At 40.0% G+C, this 7720-nt stretch overlaps 1 long non-coding RNA gene across 1 annotated transcript; it reads left to right on the top strand.

The window, feature by feature from the left end:
* Window positions 1–1341: 1341 nt before the first annotated feature.
* On the top strand, window positions 1342–2624 carry LOC140179825 (uncharacterized). The gene is made up of 2 exons (XR_011873652.1): window positions 1342–1613; window positions 2316–2624. It is a non-coding gene; the product is annotated as an uncharacterized lncRNA (long non-coding RNA).
* Window positions 2625–7720: the final 5096 nt, after the last annotated feature.

The raw sequence follows: 7720 nt of genomic DNA, 5'->3' as shown, positions 1-7720 counted from the left end.
TGATAGTGGATTTTCAGTTGATAATCCCAGGTTAGTTAACCTAAGTTACCAAGTGATGAAGCACTCCTAAGAACTTATTCATCCAAGCAGATCCTTGGTACAGGAGCACCACAGACACATCTCTCAAGTTTCAAACCCTTGGTGCCTAGCCTTATTCTTTATTAACTTTTCTTTCTTTTTCAACTCTTATTGTTCTTTTCCCCTTTTTCTTATTAGGATCTTGTTATTTAGCTAGTCTCATGGGGTGTGTTTCAAACATATGATTCAGGACAGATAGTTGTCTTCCCACCCTTGTTGGTGAATCAACTTAGCTAACTTATGACCACATCACACACTAAGGAACTTACTCCACAATATGAACTCCACTCTGGTCTTTGATAACAATTATTCTCTTTTTATTTGATTCAAAAGGAGACAAGCATACAAGTAAGCAAGGTGAAAATCCAGCAGGTATCGTGGACAGCACACATATGACAAAAGCAATAGAGCAACATTAAACTCTAATCATCTAAACTAATGAGCAACTATAAATCAAGTTCCTTCGGACTTCCAATTTTTTAGCATTTTAAGTATAGAAATTAAGTAACAACACAACCTTCGGGTGATGGTTTCTTGCTATCCCCTTGTTGTCCTTATCCATAGTTTTTGCTCCTTCATTTCCTTGGATGATGGTGCACTATTTCCTCAGAAGGTTCCTGCAAAGTTATTGGAAGTTGCTTGTTTCCAAAGCACTTGAGACATAGTTAGCTTGCATGTATGCTTGCGAATTTCTGAACTTAATTTGGTGTGTGAACACCAAAATTAGTTCTTTTGCCTAGTACAACAGATTGCATACTTGCAGAGAGCCTCATATATTGTTATTAACAAAACAACCATTAACTTCAGACTAAACTACTGCTAAGTGGTTCCCCTGATTGGTTGGAGCTAGCAATCTGTCATTGGAGAGTAGTGTGATTATAACCATTGTTGTCAAACTCGCGAGTTAACTCGTAAACTCGTGCGAGTTTACGAGTTTAGGCAGTGGAATCGAGTTAACTCGGACACAAACTCGTTTCTGGGTAGACTCGGGTAGACTCGGATAAACTCGGTCAAACTCACGAGTTTATTCATGAGTCAGCGAGTTTGATTTAGGTTGGGTTTTTTGCCAAAACGGCCCGTTTTGGGCAAAGAAAAAAAAAGAAAGGCTGCAAGGGAGCAACCCACTAACCCAGCTAACCCTAAATCCTCTTTACTCACACTCACTCTCTTCTTTTCTCCAAGCTCTCTTCTTCTTCGCATTTCGTCATCAACAGTCCATCCCTTGTCGCCGTCTGTCCCCGATCTGTCACTGCCGTTTGTCGTTCGCCATTTCTCAAACCACCGTTCTCTCACTCTTGCTCTCTCACTCAGCTCAACACACTCTCACTCTCTCGCTCCCTGTTTTGCATCGAAGAACGCAGATTCGTGGAGTACATCAGTCAGCACAACACAGCGACACCAGTGTCAGACACGCTTCTGTCGGTCGTTGTGGAGCACAGTTCCGTCGGTCGTCGGGGAGCACAGTACAGCAACGCGCCAACGCCAGTGTCAGCTACTCAGCTGAGCCTACTTCATTCTGCCATCTTAGCCTTCAGGTATGTTTAAAAATAAATTAGTTACTGAATTGAATCAATTGATGCATTTCGTAGTTGTTACTTGTTAGTGTGAGTTTAATCTGTAATGTTGGTAGTTGAACAAATTTAAATAATTTTGGTATAATGGTATGATTTCTGCCATTTTGATTCTGAAATTAACTTTTTAAATTTTTTTTTAGTTTGAATTCTGGTGTGATGAATGACGAAATATGGATTAATGAATCTGAATATCTAATAGTTATATATTTGTTAATGAATGATGAAATATGGATTACTAAATAAGCTCTGGTGTTAGATACTTGGACAGTTAGACTGTTAGTTACTTTGATGTTTTTTATTAATGAATCTAAATATCTGAAATACTGAAACTCTGATATGTTAGTTTAGTTTAGTTTATTGAAAACTAAAATCTGAATTTAGAAAATCTGAAATGTTAGTTTAGTTTAGTTTAGTTTATTGAAATATGAAATCTGAATTTAGGAAATCTGAAATGTTAGTTTAGTTTAGTTTATTGATTGCTGAAATATGAATTTATAAAATCTAAAATGTTAGTTTAGTTTAGTTTATTGAAATATGAAATCTGAATTTATGAAATCTGAAATGTTAGTTTAGTTTAGTTTAGCTTAGTTTAGTTTATTGAAATCTGAAACTCTGGATAACTTTGCTAAATTAATTATTTAGTTTGTTGATTTGTTGATTTAGGGACACAAATACAAAATGTCTGAAACAAATGATGTTTCTGATGAAGATGGTGAAGATGATGATGTTGATGCCATGGAAGATGAAGATATTGGAGGATTTCAATTTTAGACTTTTACTTTATTAGAACATTTAGTTGTTGCTTTGTTATTTTCTTTTGTTTTTCGGTTGTGTTATATGAAGCTTTGATTGTGTGATTGTGTGTTTTATGTTGAACTAGATGCATATTTGTGAAGGATTTGAATGTGTGGTCTAGAGTACTTGTTATAATTGTAGTATTATGTTAATTTATTATGTGTTTTGATGTTAAAATTGTTAAGTTTAAATGCCTATATTTGATTAAATATATATATTATACATGATATATATATTTTTTATAAAAAATTTATAACAGGTAAACTCGTACGAGTCTATGAGTCGAGTCTACGAGTCGAGTCTAGGTCAGCTCCACGAGTTTACCTAAACTCGCGAGTTTGACAACCTTGATTATAACGAATATCTTTGGTAGAACACCAAACTTAAAACTGCACTTTCACTTTTGGATTTGTTTTGGTGTGGAACACCAAACTTAGCTCCTCGCAATACAGGGGAAACAACTTGTGATTTTTATTGAAATGATGATGAAAAAGAAACTACCTCAGGTTGGGTTGCCTCCCAACAAAGCGTTCTTTTAGCGTCGCTAGCTCGACGATTCCTCCATTACTTGAGATGATACTTCACTTTAGGGTTTTCCCCCATGTTGCCCATATAGTGTTTGAGCCTTTGTCCGTTCACAGTGAAAGTCCTCTCCGAACTTTCATCCATGATTTCTATGTGCCCATATGGCGAGACTTTTGTGACAAGAAAGGGTCCTGACCACCTTGATTTGAGTTTGCCAGGGAACAGTCTCAATTTGGAGTTGTAAAGGAGTACTTGCTGCCCCTTTTCGAAACTCCTTGGTGCCAGATGCAGGTCATGTCTTCTCTTCACCTTTTCTTTATAAATCTTGGCATTTTCATAGGCTTGAGATCTAAATTCCTCCATCTCTTGCAGCTGCAAGATCCTCTTTGCACCAGCAGCGATGCTGTCAAAATTTAATAACTTGAGAGCCCAGAGAGCTTTGTGTTCCAGCTCCAGTGGTAGATGACAAGCTTTCCCATACACCAGTTGGTATGGGGACATCCCTAGTGGCGTTTTAAATGCTGTTCTGTATGCCCAAAGAGCATCATCCAGCTTCTTCGACCAATCCTTTCTTGATGTACCCACAGTCTTTTCCAAAATCCATTTTAGCTCTATGTTAGATATCTCAGTTTGCCCACTTGTTTGGGGATGGTAAGGTGTGGCAACCTTGTGTTTCACCCCGTATCGTAGGAGAAGAGCTTCTAGTGGTCTGTTACAAAAATGGCTCCCTCCATCACTGATGAGTGCTCGTGGGACTCCAAACCGGCTAAAAATATTCTTCCTGAGAAAGTTCATGACCACCTTGTTATCATTTGTTGGGGTTGCAATAGCCTCCACCCACTTGGAAACGTAGTCCACTGCCACCAAAATGTACTTATTTGAATATGAGGTTAGGAATGGTCCCATGAAATCGATTCCCCATACATCAAACAGTTCTAGTTCTAAGATGAAATTTTGTGGCATCTCATTTCTTTTGGGCAAGTTCCCAGATCTTTGGCACTCATTGCAGCTCTTTACTAGTTCTTTACAATCCTTGAAAAGGGTGGGCCAAAAGAATCTGCTTTGTAACACCTTTGCTGCAGTTCTATCCCCTCCAAAATGGCCTCCATAGCATGAGCCGTGGCAATTCCACAGGACCTCTCGTCCCTCTTCTTCTGAAACACATCTTCTCAGGTTTCCATCTGAACATTTCTTGAAGAGATAAGGCTCATCCCAGACAAAATATTTTGCATCATTTATGAGCTTTCTTTTTTGATGTTTGTTGATTTCTGGAGGTAAAGCCCCAGTTGCCTTGAAGTTGGCAATGTCTGCGAACCATGGTGCTTTATGAACTGTCATCAACTGCTCATCAGGGAAGAGCTCATTTACACTTGTATCATGTGTTCCACCTTCATCATGAGGGATTCTGGATAGGTGATCTGCTACCTTGTTCTCCACTCCTTTCTTGTCTCTAATTTCAATATTGAATTCCTGCAACAATAAGATCCATCTTATTAGTCTTGGTTTTGATTCTTGCTTGGCAAACAAATATTTAAGTGCCGTATGATCTGTGAAAACAATTACTTTAGCACCAATGAGGTATGATCTAAACTTATCAAATGCAAAAACTATTACTAGCAACTCCTTTTCAGTAGTGGTATAATTTCTTTGAGTTTCATTGAGGACTTTGCTAGCATAGTATATCACATGGACTAAGTTATCTTTCCTCTGCCCTAACACGGCCCCAACTGCAAAATCAGATGCATCACACATCAATTCAAATGGTAAGTTTCAATCGGGTGGGGAAATGATATGGGTAGAGGACAATCTCTTTTTCAAATTTCCAAACGCTAGCATGCATGTTTCATTGAAGATAAATGGTGTATCAGATACAAGAAGATTGCTTAAGGGTTTGGCTATCTTTGAAAAATCTTTAATAAACCTTCTGTAAAAGCCAGCATGCCCTAAAAAACTCCTAATTGCCTTGACATCACTGGGTGGAGGAAGTTTTTCAATAAGTTCCACTTTAGCTCTGTCCACCTCAATGCCTTGGTTAGAAACCTTATGGCCAAGGACTATTCCTTCTGTCACCATAAAGTGACATTTCTCCCAATTCAAAACCAGATTGGTCTCTTGGCACCTTTTCAATACTAAGGCTAGGTGATTTAGGCAGATAGGAAAGGAATCTCCGAATACCGAGAAATCATCCATAAAAACTTCAATGAATTTTTCTATCATATCTGAGAAGATAGAAAGCATGCAGCGTTGGAAAGTCGCAGGTGCATTACATAGCCCAAATGGCATGCGCCTGTAAGCAAACACTCCATATGGGCAAGTAAATGAGGTTTTCTCTTGGTCTCTGAGATCAACCACTATTTGGTTATATCCTGAATAACCGTCGAGAAAACAATAGTATGAGTGTCTTGCGAGTCTTTCCAACATCTGATCCATGAATGGAAGGGGGAAATGATCTTTTCGTGTAGCTTCATTTAGTTTTCTGTAGTCTATGCACATCCGCCATCCTGTGACGGTCCTTGTAGGAATTAGTTCGTTCTTCTCATTGTGGACTACAGTCATCCCTCCCTTTTTGGGCACGACATGCACGGGGCTGACCCAGGGGCTGTCTGAGATCGGGTAGATTACCCCTCCCTGTCATAACTTCATAACTTCTTTCTGCATCACTTCCTTCATGATTGGGTTCAGCCTCCTTTGGGATTGAATGGATGGTTTGGCATCATCTTCCAACAGTATCTTATGCATGCATATGGCCGAACTGATTCCTTTCAAGTCAGCGAGGGTCCATCCAATGGCATCCTTATGCTTTCGCAACACTTGGAGTAATTCATCCTCTTGATCTTGGCTGAGGGATGAGTTTATGATCACTGGGTAGCTTTCATTCTCTCCTAAGTATGCATATTTGAGAGTGTGTGGCAGTGCTTTGAGTTCAAGTTTGGGTGCTTCTAACTTTTCATTCTCTTCCTTTGGTGCACCTCGTATATGAATCTCTGCTGTTGTAACCTCTTCACTAGACGTTGATCCCTCCTCTATTAACCCTTCGGGTTCTTCTTCTTCAAAACTCTCCTGCATTGCATCTTCCAGTGAGTCCAACCTCATACATTCTCCCCATTATTCTGGTGGGTAACTCATGGCCTTGAACACATTGAATGTCATCTTTTCATTGTGTAATCTCAAGGTAAGATCACTTTTTTGGACATCAATGACAGCTTCAGCAGTAGCTAAGAACGGTCTTCCCAGGATGATGGAGGCCTTGGCTTCCTCCTGCATGTCCAACACCACAAAGTCTGCTGGGAAAATGAAATCTCCCACCTTCACCAGCAAATCTTCCACTACACCATGAGGGAACTTGAACGATCGGTCTGCCAGTTGTAGGGCCATTTTTGTTGGCTTAGCCTCCTCGATCTTCATTTTCCTCATCATAGCTACTGACATCAGATTTATGCTGGCTCCTAAGTCACATAGAGCTTTCTCCACTGTGATCTCCCCTATAATACAAGGGATCTGGAAGCTCCCAGGATCCTTCAATTTCTGGGGTAGTTTATGCTGAATGATAGCACTACATTCTTCGGTTAGTATCACAGTCTCGTTGCTCTTCTAACTTCTCTTCTTAGTCATCAATTCCTTTAAGAACTTGGCATAGAGCGGCATTTGCTCTATTGCTTCAGCAAAGGGTATGTTAATCTGTAATTTCTTAAAGATTTCTAAAAATCTGGAGAACTGGCTGTCATCCCCCTTCTTCTTCAGTTGTTGAGGATATGGTATTTTCGGAATATATGGCTTCAGCTCTCCTTCCTTTTGACGTGAGTTGGAGGTAGGGATTTGAACTTCATCTTGTTCCTCCTTCTTTCTGACTGAATCTTTCTCTTGGGGTTGCTTGGGAGTCTCCTTCAATTCTTTTCCACTTCTGAGGGTTATAGCCTGACACTCCTTCCTTTGGTTTGAGTCTGTATCACTGCGAGGGTTGTGGCTGGAAATTCTCTTGAATAGGTAGCCAATTTGTGTCTCAAGTTTCTTGATGGTAGCATCTTGATTCTGCATATTGGACTGCACTTCTTCTCGGAATGCCTTACTGTCTTGAATCTCTTTGCATATGCCTTCAAGCAGAGTCTCAATTTTGGAGAGTCTTTCTTCAGATGATGGTGAATTGAGAGTAGATGGGTGAGTTGGGTCATTTTGATTTTGGTATGAATGTGGAGAGGTGTTGTTATGGTAGTGCTGATATGATCTTTGTGTGGAATGTTGGTGAGCTACATTGTTGTTGTGGTTGTGACGTCTCTGATCTTGGCTTTAATCTTGTTGATTTCCCCACCCAAAGTTTGGGTGATTCCTCCAACCAGGGTTGTAGGTTTTGGAGTATGGATCATGGGTCTGCCTGGGTGAGTTTCCAATGTAGTTGGCTTGTTCTTGCTCCTCCTCTGCCTCCCGCATTCACCCCCTCTTGGGTTGTTGATGAGGTGGTGATTGCTGCTACTTGGTTCCTCTCCATCTTCTTGGTGAGGTCGGCTAGTTGCTTGGTAATAAGCTTGTTTTGGGCCAGCAGTGCATCTACATTGTTTAGTTCCATCACTCCTCTAGTGTTGCCTCTTTCAGAAGCATAGAAATAGTCATTCTCTGCTACAGTTTCAATGACATCTATGGCCTCCTCAATGGTCTTCTTATTGTTCAGAGATCCCCCAGATGAATGGTCTACTGCCTTCTTTGATTCATAAGAAAGGCCTTCATAGAAAATGTGTAGCTGCACCCATTCATTG

Source organism: Arachis hypogaea, chromosome 16 (genome assembly GCF_003086295.3).
Source record: "Arachis hypogaea cultivar Tifrunner chromosome 16, arahy.Tifrunner.gnm2.J5K5, whole genome shotgun sequence".
NCBI classification, from domain to species: domain Eukaryota; kingdom Viridiplantae; phylum Streptophyta; class Magnoliopsida; order Fabales; family Fabaceae; genus Arachis; species Arachis hypogaea.
Note: the sequence above shows the minus strand (reverse complement) of the source record. Positions and strands in the feature narration are given on the sequence as shown.